Source organism: Lactuca sativa, chromosome 8, assembly GCF_002870075.4.
Source record: "Lactuca sativa cultivar Salinas chromosome 8, Lsat_Salinas_v11, whole genome shotgun sequence".
NCBI lineage: Eukaryota > Viridiplantae > Streptophyta > Magnoliopsida > Asterales > Asteraceae > Lactuca > Lactuca sativa.
The window spans coordinates 172,415,902-172,432,455 of record NC_056630.2 but is presented as its reverse complement, the minus strand read 5'-3'; positions in this window follow the sequence as shown (position 1 = coordinate 172,432,455).

The following is a 16,554-nucleotide window of genomic DNA, read 5'->3' as shown; positions in this document are numbered from 1 at the left end:
AATTCGATTAAGGATCTAGTGAGTTTTGTCGGTTGACACCTAGTAAGTGTACGATCGTAGCCTGTAGTTATAACCAGAGTCTCTTGGAGGGAGAACGGGGATTTGTGTATAGATCTATACGGGGATGACACCCCACACCTCAGCTATTCTCTACAGTTAGACTAACTCAGTCTAGGGTGTCGAAAACCTTATAATCAAAGTCAAAACCGGCGTCTAACGACGCCAAGACAGGTGAAATTGTCATTATATAGTATGGTTATGACGGCCCGCATAGAGGAATTAACGTTATGAAGTTTACGGAAGACCATTTTTTATACAGGAAACATCGGGTTGTCTGGGAACATTCTCTTAGATGCTCTTACATTCTCTCTACCTTTTTAGTCAAATAAACAATAACATACATGAATTAATACAAGATCTAACACAAACACACTAAACAGTTTTCAGAAAATATCGAATTTTCTGGTGGTTTTTAAAGTTATACAAATCATTTTCATAAACATGCTTATGAACTCACCAACATTTTTATGTTGACCGTTTTCAAAATAACTTGTATTCTCAGGAAACCGTTGAAGCAGGATGAACGAAACAAACTAATGGATATTGTGTTATATTTTGTTTCATCATACTATTTTGGCATGTAATATTCAAATACAATACTCGATGTAAACAATGAATGTTGTTATATTACATGTGTGATGATGATGATGATGTTATGTTTCAATTATATTTACTGTAATGATATTTCAAGATGAAGTCACGCACAAGCCCCCGAACGTTTTCGCCGTCTGGTTCGAGGGTGTGACAGTTAACCAAGTCCGCACACTTCCTGCCAATCAAAGAAACCGACAAGATGGAGAAACTGACTATAACATACATTAGGGAGATAGCAGGACTGCATGGTGTTCCCATATCTATTATCTCTTATAGAGACAGTAGATTCACCTCAAGATTATGTCAGTCGCTACAGAATTCCCTAGTAACTAGGCTGGGCATGAGTACAGCCTACCACCCACAAACTGATGGACAACGTTAGAGGACTATACAAACATTGGAGGACATGCTAAGTGCTTGTGTGATCGACTTTGGTAAAGCATGGGATATTCATTTACCATTGGTCGAGTTTTCATACAACAACTACCACACCAGTATCAAAGTTGTTCCATTTGAAGCCCTTTATGGCCGGAAGTGTGGATCCCCTCTGTGCTGGGCTGAGGTGGGTGACACGCAACTAGCTAAAGGACAAGTTCCTTAAGGCACTCTAACTGGTCCGGAAATCATCCGGGAAACGACAGAAAAGATTGTTCAGATTCATGAATGATTGAAAGCCTCTATAGATAGACAGAAAAGCTACGCTGACAAAAGACGAAAACCTTTGGAATTTCAGGTTAGTGACCTTGTTCAATTAAAGGTCTCACACTGGAAGGGCTTGATCCATTTTGGAAAGCGTTGTAAGCTAAGTGCAATGTACATTGGGCCTTTTTATATTCTCGCTAGAATCGGCCCGGTAGCTTACAAACTCCGACTACCTCAAGAGTTTAGCAACGTACACCCTACCTTCCACATATCGAACCTAAAGAAGTGTCTATCTGATGAGACTCTTGTTATCCTACTCGATGAAATCGAGATCGATGAGAGCCTCAACTTGATGGAAGAACCGGTAGAGATCATGGATAGGGAAGTCAAGAAAACCAAACAAAGCTGTATTCAGATAGTAAAGGTTCGCTGGAATGCAAAGCGAGGACCTGAATTCACTTAGGAGCGGGAGGATCAAATGAAACATAAGTATCCTTATCTTTTTCCTTAGTCCATATGAATCTCTTAGACTTATTTCGGGACGAAATTCCCTCTAACACGGGGATAATGTGACAACCTGTAATTTTTAATCTTGTAAAAGTCAATCTTGGTCAACAAAAGTCAAACATATCAAATAAAGGTCAAACTTATCTCTTTGATTATCTTAATATGGTAGGATTAATTAGTTATAGGTGTATAGACCTTGTATTCAAAGGTGTTGTGTGTTTAAGGAGGAAAACATTTGGAACCGAGAACCTTGTCTGAACCGTAGACCCTCACATGGGCCGCAAACAAGGTTTGCAGCCGTAAATGAGCTTTCGCAGCCGCAAGCGAGCGTTTGCAGCCACAAGTGAGTGTTCACAGTCGAGAACCCTCAGTCTTATCCATTCTGTGTTGTTTGCAACGAAGGTGTCCCATCAATTTTGACCCTATATAGGGGATGGACCGTGAACTCCTCCTCACTTCTTCAATTCCAGCCGAAAAGACACCCCTCATACTCAAGAACACCAACCAAAAACACCTTCTCTCTCTCAACTATCATCCTTCAATCCTTTGAATCTTCTTAGGAGCTTGCTTGGATCTTCAAGTGTTCTTCATTCATCAAGGTCATTGGGCCGAAAACCATTTAATCTCCTGCATTTCTTCAAGAACACTCAACCGTGAACTCAAGAACACCAAGTGTTTTTCATTTCATCGATCAATCATCATCCATTTCTGGGTTCTTCAACCAAAAACCCTTGAATCTTCTTGGTTTCACCAAGAACACCAAGATCTTCATGGGCCGTAAACCCAAGAGCTGGCCGTAAACTCTAAACAGCCCCTTGATTTCGTTTCTAACACTTCTTTTGTAAGTAAATATTACATCCCAAGGTGTTTCCATAACATACTTGCTTATATATTCACTAATTGTACACATATATACTTCGTGAATTGTGTTTAAGACTTGATTTTGTTACGAGACTTCACTCGTGGAAATAACTACCTATATCGAACCTTCAATTGAATCACTCACATAGGGTGAGTTCATACCCTTACAATTTACCTTTTTAAATGCTTTTAGGGGGGGGGGGATGCAAGTAGAACATAATTTAATTATGTTCTACTTGTACATGTGGAAACAAACAAAAGGATTTCTTATTGCTTAAATATTGTCAAAATCATTTTAGAAAACTCTTTTAAACTATTCTTAGAATTCTGTTTATATCAAAATCATATTCATTTATATATTTATACATAAGTATGCTTTAACGGACTTAGGACTATTCCTAAATACTATAACTCATGTTCCTTGTTTGGTTGTGGACTCAGGGTAGGATCACTAGTCCGACTGTCGGCTAAATCATAATTATACTTGCTAAATATATACATGAATATTAAATCCCATTTTCAAAGAACATACTTAACTCAGTTGCATGTGATAGACAATTGAGTCTTTTCTCTAAATCTGCAACAGTTCAAACAAACATACTTGTAAACTATAATAGGTGTAGTTTAGAGGATCAATACATACTATTTTCTAGAACAGAGAAACATACATGAGTCAATACATACATACTATTACTATACAGTACAAAGTATACTATTCATTTACAAGAACAAAATGGAACTTACATACTATAACAAGAGCAGGATAAGTAAAATGTCAGATACTATTCATGGCATAGCAATATTCTTGCTACGTCACGTTTTGTAACCATAGATTCATGGAGGGAGAGCATGAGTTTGTTTATAGATCTATACTGTATTGACGATCCCACACCTTGCTGCTAGCTACAGTGGGGCCTGCAGGCCTACGAGTAACAAATGTCATATTATTTTGGACGCCTGAAGAACGTCGTGTTTTATACTAGTCAATCAAGTATGGTTATAACCTAATCACATTTTGACCTTAATTAACAAGTTTGGTTTCAAGGTAGTTAATGCATCAGTAGTGTATTTTATACATTACTTCTAAAAATCTTCATTTTTCCATTACATTCATACTGTGATATTCTTACATGAGAAATGCATCCAATTTTTCTAGTAAAGATGGTTTACAAATATGGAAAACTTACATTTCATACTATTTCACGAACAAATATAAATTTTACACTATTTTCAAGAGAAAAGAACATACAAACAGTTTGGTCTTGGGAAGAAGACTACTTTTCATTTAAGAAGAAAATATAGGATTTTCTAGGAAGTATACAAACATTTTCACTAAACAAATATAAACATTTTCATGAATCAAATGCAAACACTTGACATTAAATTACTTATGAACTCACCAACTTAAATGTTGATACTCTCTTTTAAAATAACTTCTATTATCAGGGAACCAGTAGACAGGTAAACAGGATCAGGTTTTGGGAAGACAGATCATGTTCAAGACTCGTCTTTTATTTTTGCTATACATTTTTGGTGTCATACAGCTATACACAGAACATACACATATTAACTATATTATTAATGCCATGGATGTTGTTTCTTTTTTTACTATTGTGCATTGTTATGATACTGTACATGACTTCCTTCGCCCCCGAATGTTTCCGTTATCTCGGTTTGGGGGTGTAACACCATCTGAAGCTCACAGTCGATAACAGCTCCAAACCGACTCAACCAGTCCATGCTCACTATGACACAGACATCACCCATCATGATTGGTACCAGGTTTATCGGGAACTCAACACCAAAAATCTCCAGTGCACATCCCCGAATCACATCAGTAGCAAAAACCGCATGCTCGTTGGCTATAGAAACCCACAGAGGTCGACTCAACACCTCATGTCGGATACTGATGTGACGACTAAAAGCTAAAGACACGAAAGATCGATTCACACCCGAGTCAAATAACACCAAAGCAGGTACAGAATCATAAGAAAAGTACCTATACACAGCACAATATAAGCACAACATATCTCAAAAATAATATAAATAAGAAAACACGTACTGGGCACGACATCAGGTGCTGCATGGACCTCCTCCGCTATCAGCTGAAAGGCTCTCTCACGAACCCTCGGTGTCTCGACCTTCACTGGCCGACTCTCAGTAGCATGTAAAGCAGCAGGTGTAGATCCCCGTGCTGATCCCTGTGCTGACCCCTGAATAAGGTGAGGGCACACGGCCTTCTGATGGCCGGTCTGGTTGCAGTGAAAGCAAACTGCAAACCCCTTGGGGAATCCTTTGCCATGTTCCCCTCTTTTCCACATTTGTAGCAAATCCCCGCCCGACATGATCCCTCATGACTCTTTCCGCTCTTACCACTTGGGCAGCCCTTCCGGCCCCAACTCTCGTATCAGCGGGCTAAGCCCGCTTCGTCGCTAGCTGCAACTGCACTGGTCTCCTGTCCCTACCGTGGGACTCCTCCTCCTATCTGGTATGTAGCTCTAGCTCAATCTCCTTGTGCCTAGCATTGGTCTGAAGCTCAGCCAATGTCTGGTATGACGAGTTCGCCACGAACTCCCGTATATACCTCCTCAGTATGCTCAGATATCGACTCACACATGCCTACTTAGTAGACACGTGCTCAGGGAAAAACAACGCCCTCTCATGGAACATCCTCATGATCTCAGTCACTAACTCTGTCTTCTGCTTGAGAGACAGAAACTCCTGTGACAAACATTCCCTCTCCACCGGGGGAACATACTCATCTCGGAACAACTGTGTGAACCTCTCCCATGTCACTGCAACATGGTCAGCAGGAGTAAACTGGAAGTCACAAACTTCCACCAGTCCTTCGCTCCCAAGCGAAGTTGGTTCATCGCAAACCGAACTCTCAAGTGATCTGGGCATGAACACGTGTAAAAACATCCCTCAATGTCGGAGATCCATATCATCGAAGAAATCGGATTGTGTTCCCCATCAATCTCTGGTGGCTTCATGTTGCTGAACTCCTGTAGCTACAACGAGTCACCTCCCTGTGGCCTAGAAGTGGAAATGGATGCGGTGATTACAGCAGAAACAACCTCAGTAATAGTAGCATACCGCTCATCAAATGTCTCAATCAGGGTGGTCTTCATAGACCCAAACATCTCCAGTATCTCCTTTCGGATGGCTGCGGCCACCTCCTCATGAATCATCGTGCGGATCTCCTCGTCACTAGTCCTATTACTCTCGGGTTTGTGTCTTGTACCCACCATGATGTCTCTGAAACACAACATGAAAAACATTAGAGACTAACTCGAGTATACTCACACTCGATTACCCGCCCCTACTTGCTTCTTAGTATCATAAGGATTCTTACTTGGGATGCTTACAGATCCAGTGTTTTCAGTAATATGGGCCCAATACTACCTTCCACACCAACTTATAGTCACCCTAAGTCCTCCTCAAAGGATTCCAAATCACAAGTACTTTATGTCTCATGAATATCAGCCAACTCTCTCAGTAGACCTCTCACAAGCTCACCTAGGTATCTCCCCTAGATTATCTCTCGACTCAAAACTCTTTCTATGTGATTCCTGCTCAATGCTCCTACTCAGCACATACTCAAGGCAAACTGATGGGTTTTAGCCATAAGAACTTTCCTATGTGCGCATGCAAAACCCTAATGCTCGGATCTAGGCTTTCTAATAAACATGCTTTGAATCCAAGACTTCTAATAACTAATTAGGCTAAATAACAACATTGAAATAGATCTAGAACCATACCTTTGAGTTCCTTGTTGATCTTGAGGTCTTGGAGCTTCTAGAGTCACAAATGTCACTCCTCTGATGGCTTACAAACACCAATAGCAAGGAGGATGATTTATAAGAGAGGAGAGGGGAGGAATTCGACCAGAGGTTCCTTACTTCAGGCTTATTCACGAATTCAATCAGCCATGGGGTCTATTTATACTTGTAGACTCCTTAAGGATTACAGATAAGTCCCTATCAGATAATCTTCTCTTAAGGCTATCCAAATCCATTCCTAGATAAGCATATGGACGATTTTAGCTATCCTAAAGCTCTTAGAATCCGTCCATAGTATATCCAAATGGATTTACAGTCTAAAGTTTAACTATCAAACAATTGACAGTTTATACCCCTTTATTTAATTAATCTCTTTAAGTCACCAAATTAATTCTAATTAACTCTATGACTTATATTAATCAAATAACAATATATTATTCATTATATTATTCCCATAATATATTAATAATATTTACTCTCTCTTATTAAATCATCCTATCAAGTTTCTATGGTAAAGGCAACCCAAAAGGACCATGCACAACCGGATATAGTTACAGCCTTAGACACTATTCCAACAGTCTCCCACTTGGATAAGTCTAGTAACTATACAAGTACAATTCGGTTTGCAATCGTAGCTCTCAAAGACGCTGTCAAACTCTGATCTAATCAATCTTGTCCTTTAGATAAGGGATCGTACAGTCCTCTGTTAGATATCATGCTGACAATCCTATGGAATGGTTAGTCAAGCATTTAGGTTTCTCGATCTCTGATTTATTTGACATAGAACTTAATCGAACACATCAATTCAGTTCTGACCGGGCCCGGCACATAAGTCAAATCAAATCATCGAGCGGCCGAGATATCGCTTTTACCTTCTTAGATAAAAGTTACAGATAAACTTCGACTTATATGCATTTACTTATTCATTAACCAACTATACACAACAATGCGTTTTATAACACCGAGTTACTGATGCGTTTTCGCATTATCAATGTACAACCAATTAACAAATAACAAACCATATATCTAGGTTTTAAGACTATATGGTATTATCGTCTTGCGATCACCCTTTTATATCTTATTCCATAAGGTGATTCCAGCAAGCGCGGGTTTGTTCCAATGCTCAAAACTAGTTCACAAGCACTCATGAACGTTGCAGCAACCCTTTGCTATGTCTAACACCATTTAGACAATCTACACACCAGTTCATGACAATCTTCATTCATATCTACTTCCAACATATGAACGATTGTGGACAATTTGAACAATTCTATTATTCCTAATAATTTCAATTGTTCTGGAAGTCAAAACATGCAAAGTGAAACAATAGTTAAACGATTAACATAAGACAGTAACATTACTCATAAATAAAACTCCTTTATTTAATCATCAAATGTTAATTGCATTTATCTATTACACGTTTCTAATACTATCTAATCTATGCTAATATCATCCTTCAGCCCAATGCTCCTAGCATGCTGCAAGTGCTTAACCCTACTCAGTCCCTTCGTAAGCGGATCTCCTGGGTTATCTTCTGATGATATCCTCTTCACTACGAGTTGTCCTTCTTCTACACGATGTCTAATGAAGTGATATTTTCTGTCGATATGTCTTGATCTACCATGATCCCTCGGTTCCTTGGATAAGGCAACCGCACCTTCGTTATCACAGAAAATCTCCATGGGCTCCTTTATGGCAGGTACGACTCCAAGATCACTGATGAAGTTCTTTAGCCATATTGCCTCGCTTCGCTCGCTGCAATGTACTCTGATTTGCACGTTGAATCAGCTACGGTTTCTTCTTGGAACTTTTCCATGTCACTGCTCCTCCATTTAGGGTAAAGACCCAGCCCGACTGCGAACGGTAGTTGTCCCTGTCGGTCTGAAAACTGGCGTCACTATACCCTCGCACCTTCAAGTCATCACTCCCTCCGAGGACTAAGAACCATTCCTTCGTCCTCCGAAGGTACTTAAGTATATTCTTCACCGCAATCCAATGTGTTTTGCCAGGATTCCCTTGATATCTGCTAACCATGCTCAAAGCGAAGGCTACATCAGGGCGAGTACAAGTCATAGCGTACATGATTGAGCCAACTGCGGAAGCGTATGGTACTCGGCTCATTTCTGCTATCTCAGCTTCGGTACTCGGACTTTGAGTCTTACTCAACTTGGCATTGCTTTATATTGGTAATTCTCCCTTCTTTGAGTTTTCCATACTAAAACGTTTTAGTACCTTCTCCAAGTAAGTGTTCTGACTAAGTCCAATTAGTCTCTTACTTCTTTCTCTCACTATCCTTATTCCCAAAATGTAAGAAGCCTCTCCGAGGTCCTTCATAGCGAAGCACTTCCCGAGCCAGGACTTAACTTCCTGCAGAGTCGGGATGTCGTTTCCTATGAGTAATATGTCATCGACATATAGAACGAGAAAGCTTACTATACTCCTACTAGCTTTGACATATACACAAGACTCGTCTTCGCTTCGTACAAATCCAAACTCTTTGACTTTCTCATCGAAGCAAAGATTCCATCTGCGAGACGCTTGCTTAAGTCCATAAATGGACTTCTCAAGCTTACACACTCTATTCGGATGCTTCGGATCCACAAACCCCTCGGGCTGAGCCATGTAAACGTCCTCAGCCAACTTCCCATTAAGAAAAGCGGTCTTGACATCCATTTGCCAAATCTCATAATCATGAAATACGGCAATAGCTAGCATCACTCTAATAGATTTAATCTTCGCAACTGGTGAGAAGGTCTCATCATAGTCAACTCTAGGAGTTTGAGTAAAGCCCTTCGCAACCAATCGCGCTTTATATGTGTGTACGTTTCCATCCACGTCGGTCTTCTTCTTGAAGATCCATTTGCACCCAACGGTCTTACGTCCGGGCACATAATCAACCAAATTCCAAACTTGGTTATCATACATGGATTGGATCTCGCTATCCATTGCCTCTTTCCATTTTGCAGACTCCGGGCCTGCCATGGCTTCCTTATAGCTATTAGGTTCATCAAGATTTATTAGTGTACCATCACAAATATACGTGTCCCTTTCGGTAGTAATACGAAGGCCATAATACTGGGATCAACTTTAACTCTATCGGAACGTCTAAGAGGTAAGGATTCGTCAATTGGTTCAACCGGAGTTTCCTCCTCGGGTTGAGTGCCAACGGCAGAGGTTCCTTCATCTATCGACTCTTGAATCTCTTCAAGCTCGATTTGCCTCCCACTGTCTCCTTGGCTTATGAGTTCTCGCTCTCGGAAAACTCCTCTCCTCACAACGAAGACCACATTGTCCTTCGGTCTATAGAAGAGATATCCAAAGGATGTCTGCGGGTAGCCGATGAAAATACAACGCTCACTTCGAGGTTCAAGCTTGTCGTGAGTATCTCGTCTTATGAAAGCCTCGCAACCCCAAACCTTGATATGTGCCAACGAGGGAGCTTTCCCTGTCCACATCTCGTGAGGTGTTTTGGCAACCTTCTTGGTAGGGACTCGGTTAAGGATATGGGCAGCAGTCTCTAAGGCATACCCCTAGAAAGAAATAGGTAGTGAAGCACGACTCGTCATAGAGCGAACCATATCCAATAAGGTTCGATTGCGCCTTTCTGCCACACCATTCAACTGCGGTGTCCTAGGAGGCGTCAATTGCGAAACTATTCCACACTCCTTGAGATAATCGTAGAATTCAAGACTTAGGTACTCTCCTCCTCGATCGGATCGAAGCATCTTGATTTTCCTGCCCAATTGATTCTCCACTTCATTCTTGAACTCTTTGAACTTTTCAAAGGTTTCTGACTTTTGCTTGATTAAGTAGATATACCCATATCTACTATAGTCATCAGTAAAAGTCACGTAGAAGCGGTTCCCATCCTTCTTGTTTGATCTAAATGGTCCACATACATCGGTATGTATTAGGTCCAATAGACCCTCGCCCCTTTCACATGTACTCGTGAAGGGTGACTTAGTCATCTTTCCAAGTAAACAAGATTCGCATGTGTCATCTTCCCTAAGGTCGAATGACTCCAACACTCCATCCTTTTGGAGTTGGGCTATGCGTTTCTTGTTGACATGTCCAAGACGACAATGCCACAAGGATGCTTTATCCATACTAGTGGAAGAATCAATATTCAAAACATCATTTCCTAAGTTATCAACAATCATAACGGTTTCATATATTCCATTACATGGTATAGCTTCAAAGTAAAAGACACCATTTAGATAAGCCAAAATAGAACCATTCTCATTATTAAAAGAAAATCTAAATCCTTGTCTATACAAACCATGAAATGAAATGATGTTTCTAGCCATTTCTGGCGAATAGCAACAATTGTTCAAATCTAAAACCAAACTATTCCTAAGCACTAAAGAATACACTCCAATCTTGGTCACCGGCGACGATCTTCTATTCCCCATGATTAGATTTATCCTTCCTTGCTCCACATCCCTACTTCTTCTTAGTCCCTACACATTAGAACAAATGTGGTAACCACAACCGGTATCAAGGACCCAAGAAATAGCATGATTAGAATCGTTAGATTTAATTGTGTATATACCTGCGAAAGATGGCTTGATCTTTCCTTCTTTGATTGCTTGCAGGTACTCTAGGCAGCTTCTCTTCCAATGTCCTATCTTGTGGCAGTGGTGGCACTCTGCCTCCTTCGGGTTAGGACAGGGTTTAGCGGGATCAACTTTGGTCCCACTAGAAGAGGCACCATCTCGGGCTTTCGCCTTGCGATAGTTCTTCGATGAAGCTTTCCTCTTCTTTCCCTTTCCTTGACCAATAGCCAAGACAGGAGAAGCGGGCGGATTGGGAGTAGGTGCAACAGACTTGTCCTTGAAGTTTCTCTCAGCGACTCTCAAGAGACCTTGGAGTTTGCTTAGGGTGACCTCCTCTTTGTTCATGTGGTAGGTCATCCTAAATTGGTTGTACATCGGAGGCAAAGAGTGAAGCACCATGTCGATCGCCAAGTCTTCCCCGAAGTCAACATTTAACTTGCGAAGGCGGTCGACATACCTTTGCATCTTTTGCAAGTGCACGGTAAGAGATTCTCCATGACCCATCTTCGCGGAAATCATGTTAGTGAAAATCTCATACCGCTCTTGTCTCGCGTTTTGGTGGTACCTCTCCAATAAGTCTTGGTGCATCTCGTACGGGTACATGTCCTCGTAGGACTTTTGGAATTCGGAGTTCATGGTAGCGATCATGATGCAATGTACCTTCGTTGCATCTCGCTCATGAGTTTCAAAGGCGGTGATTTCGGCTGGAGTAGCGATTTCGGTGTTGATTTTCTCGAGCTTCTCATCAAGGACATACTCCTTGTCCGCATAGCGAGCAATGGTGTGAATGTATCTTATCCATTCGCTAAAGTTCGTTCCATCGAAGGTGACCTTTTGGCAAAGGCTCATCAACGTGAAAGAACTAGCAGCGACGTTGTTAGCGTTCGACATCTATAATTAGAAAAGGACAAAGATAGATTAGAATAAGAATCCCTAATTATCACCCAATTAGAAAAATTAGGGCTAGGATCCAACAATGACATTTACATATTAGAAAAGGGATGCCGTAATCTAACATGCAAATACATTAAAGGTAAGTGAATGACGATTCACTAATTCTCCATCACAAAAACCTAAACTATTAGTCCTAAGTGTTTTTGAGAATTCCTAGGTTCGGATGAGATTCATTGAAACTATTCAATGGCATGTTTAAATCTCGATATGCCCCTCTAGTTTGTGACTGGGACGCCGAGGATCACAAAGCGGGTGTGAATTACCATGCAAATTCACATGGTGCCTTCATTGTAACGATCACCTATTCGACGTGCCGGTAAACCACACACGCTCCATCGAACTATGATAAACAATGAATCACCCTTTGCCACCTTCGCTTAGAACCAATTAGTGTGCCGGTAAACCACACACGCTCCACTAACTTCTTAGCAAGGTGCAAAGTGTAATTTCATGGGATTGCATCAATTCACTTTTCCTAAAGTAACTAAGATTGGGAATTTTAAAATATGTGTAGTTACTTTTTATTTCTTATTATACTTTTAATGAGAGGATGAGGTTGCCCTATCCTACCCGTTCGGCTAACGACCCTCCACCAATCAAGCAAGCGGTGGGTGTGAGTGTACACCCATTAAGCGCCATTTTATAGGCCGCAACCTTATACCCACCTTATAGATTGGCTTCGTGAATGAGGCCTACTAACGGTAAGACTAGCATTTAGTTATACATATATATTATACTAGTAATATTATATTAGTATAGGGTTGTATTTTAAACCTTTTAAAATCTAGGGTTTTGAAATTTAAGTTGTCTAAATTAAAACTTTTAATCACAAATATAAATTTCAAAACTTGAGGGCAAGTTTTAAACATTTAAAACATGGAGGATCAAATAACAAATAATTCCAATTAACAATTAATATCCTAATTATCTATATTTGATTTATTCAAGATTTCTTTTAAGATAATTACCAAAATAATCAAAATAATTAATTAATTATCATATAAGGAAATTAAATATTTAATTAGTTGATAATTACCTTTAACTAGATCAAGATAACATTTATATATATCAGAAAAACGAATTAATATTGATCTAATTAGTTTATGGTAAGTTTGGATAAGATAATTACAAAGAAATCCCGAATCTGGCCATTCCTGACGCCTGGACTCGCCGAGTGCACAAAGGGACTCGCCGAGTCAGGCCTACTCGCCGAGTCCACCTTGGAACTCGCCGAGTCCATGACTCAGAAACCTAAAAATCGAATTTTTCAGGTTTGTTCCAGTTAATCAAGCAACAATTTACAGAAAACCAAGCTAGGCTCTGATACCACTGATGGGTTTTAGCCATAAGAACTTTCCTATGTGCGCATGCAAAACCCTAATGCTCGGATCTAGGCTTTCTAATAAACATGCTTTGAATCCAAGACTTCTAATAACTAATTAGGCTAAATAACAACATTGAAATAGATCTAGAACCATACCTTTGAGTTCCTTGTTGATCTTGAGGTCTTGGAGCTTCTAGAGTCACAAATGTCACTCCTCTGATGGCTTACAAACACCAATAGCAAGGAGGATGATTTATGAGAGAGGAGAGGGGAGGAATTCGACCAGAGGTTCCTTACTTCAGGCTTATTCACGAATTCAATCAGCCATGGGGTCTATTTATACTTGTAGACTCCTTAAGGATTACAGATAAGTCCCTATCAGATAATCTTCTCTTAAGGCTATCCAAATCCATTCCTAGATAAGCATATGGACGATTTTAGCTACCCTAAAGCTCTTAGAATCCGTCCATAGTATATCCAAATGGATTTACAGTTTAAAGTTTAACTATCAAACAATTGACAGTTTATACCCCTTTATTTAATTAATCTCTTTAAGTCACCAAATTAATTCTAATTAATTCTATGACTTATATTAATCAAATAACAATATATTATTCATTATATTATTCCCATAATATATTAATAATATTTACTCTCTCTTATTAAATCATCCTATCAAGTTGCTATGGTGAAGGCAACCCAAAAGGACCATGCACAACCGGATATAGTTACAGCCTTAGACACTATTCCAACACAAACAACAGATAGCAACAATTCCTAGGCTAAGGTATCACAAATTAGGCAACTCTAGCCCTAAAATATGAAATACCTAGCCTATCCTCTATCATGCATCCCTAACATCTCATACATATCTCATAACACAAATAAGTAAGGGTATTTTGGGAAATCACCGTTCAGGCTCTGGCGTATTATACACACTGCTCCAACTCGTTTTCTCTTAAAACTCTTTCTCATTTTTGAAAAATCATTTCTTTTGAAAATTTTCTCAAATCCTCAGTTTGAGTCCAGACATACCCGAAAGTACATCTGAATCCCTCAAACTAAGGCTCTGATACCAAATTGTAACACTGTAAATTTTCATTTAGAAATCTCATTTATTTCATTAACACAATCACGAAATCCCCATAAATATCGAATTATCAAAACACATGTTCATAAATTGTTTAAAACACAATCCATGATCCTCCAAAACATATCTTCGACTCGTGTGTACAATCAAGCTAGCGTCTTCCCATGATCTTGAGAAGTACCTGAAACATATAACACTCGTGTGTACAATCAAGCACGAAGCTTAGTGAGTTCCCCAAAATACCACACACATCTTGTAACACTCGTGTTTCTAGCCTAGGCATTTATATTGAGTTGATAGTCTAGGTTAACCTTTGTAACTCATTTTGAAGAAATGAAAAAGAATTATGTGAATATTATGTGAATTATGTGTTTTATGCTTAATTATTAAGGCTTAATTAATTAAGAATAAAAATAAGCGTCAAAATTAAAGTGCGAGATAAGCCCGATATCTTTACATAAAGTTGTAGTGGTCGAAACAAGGATTTCGGCGATATAAAGAATACCAAAATCCGAGTTATAACGAAGAAGTTATGACCTGTCGAAGTTTCGTGACAAAACCGGCACGGTGCTGAATGTCGTAAAAAGTGAATTTTCGATAAACTACTTTTTAGCCTTAGTAATCTAAACAAAAGTCGTATTATTCGTTAAACCGAGAAGTTCGATAAAAAGAACGCCCAAATCTGACTTCGTATGAGGAAGTTATGATTTTTCGAAGTTTCAACGTAGCAGTAGACAGCTAAAAACTCGAATTTTAGATCGAGCGATTTTTCGCCAACACAACCTAAACGAGAATTGAAGGTCTCGTCATTAGGAGCACAACGGTAAAAAGTCTGACGAAAACGGACGTCGGATGAAGAAGTTATGAATTTTTAACGGATTTCCTGTCCCAGTCTGTTAAAAATAATAATATAAAATTTAAATTTAAAATTAGCCGTCGAAGTCTAAACGGAAGATGTAGATCGTAATTTTAGCTACGTGTGCATATAAAGAACATCAAAAACGGAGCTCGTATGCGAAAGTTATGGATTATAGAAGTTTTGGCGCTAAAATCGAGAAATTTCGCATAGTCACACTTTGCCACGTCACCCTCGCTTAGAATGTGACATGTGTCCTGCTGAGTCACTATAGGCTGCTGAGTCACCAGGCTGCTGAGTCACCGAAACTGCTGAGTCATGCGAAGCCACGTGTCCTCTTCTGATTCGACCGAGGAGGAGACCCAATCCGAAGCAGCCAGCTCCCCAGTCGAAGCTTCGCCTTGCTGTCGTGTGTTCCGAGCCTCGCACGTGTAAGACGACTCCGCAGTCCAATCAGCGAGTGCCACTGAGACCCTCGCACCTGCTGACCACCTGCGCATCGGACACATGCCTCGGACCAATCACAGACTGCCAGCGATTCTTCGCACGCACAGCCCTCGTGCGAGCCTTCGCCTGCGAGCCCTCGGATCTGCGACGTGTACTTCCTTCTCAGCCGTCCGATCAGAAGCCCTTCCCTATAAATAGAAGGGTGCGAGACCTCTCGGGGGTATTTTGAAAACTTGTCATTTTTAGCCCCTTTCTCCATATTTCTTTCATATTATCACCCCTCGAAGCCCCAGTATCGATTATAAGCCCCGGAATACGCCACGAAGTGCTCGAGAAGCCCGGAAAATTTATCTTTTCGATTTCGAAACCCGACTTTTGCGGAGCCCGGTTTCTCAATAAAACTCCCGGTTTTATTAGAAACGATCGTTTTAGGAAACGAATTGCTGCCCAATTTTCACCAAAATATGTGAGTGTGTAGTTACTTTCAATTTACACATAGATATGAAGTATTTACCTTGAAATACGTGTTATGTGTAAATATACTAATTGTTTAATTGAGGTGACTGTTGAATTGATGTTTTATACAAGTTTTAAACTGTATATGTTTTTATCTACAAAATGTGTTGGGTAGAACATGGGTAGATATAATAGTTGTTGTGTGATAATATGAAATAATGAGAGGCCTCGTTATAGATGATATTGATGATCTAGTCCTCTAGCGGAGTATAGATGACGACCACAGACTTTCTAGATAGTCCAGTGGAACACTAGCAGGCTCGCAACCTGTAGGTGTTTATTCGAACTTTGTGTTTATTTGAACTGTGTGCTCACCAGGTGTACTCCACCCCCCACATGGTTGCCTTTAGGACATTTATTGACGA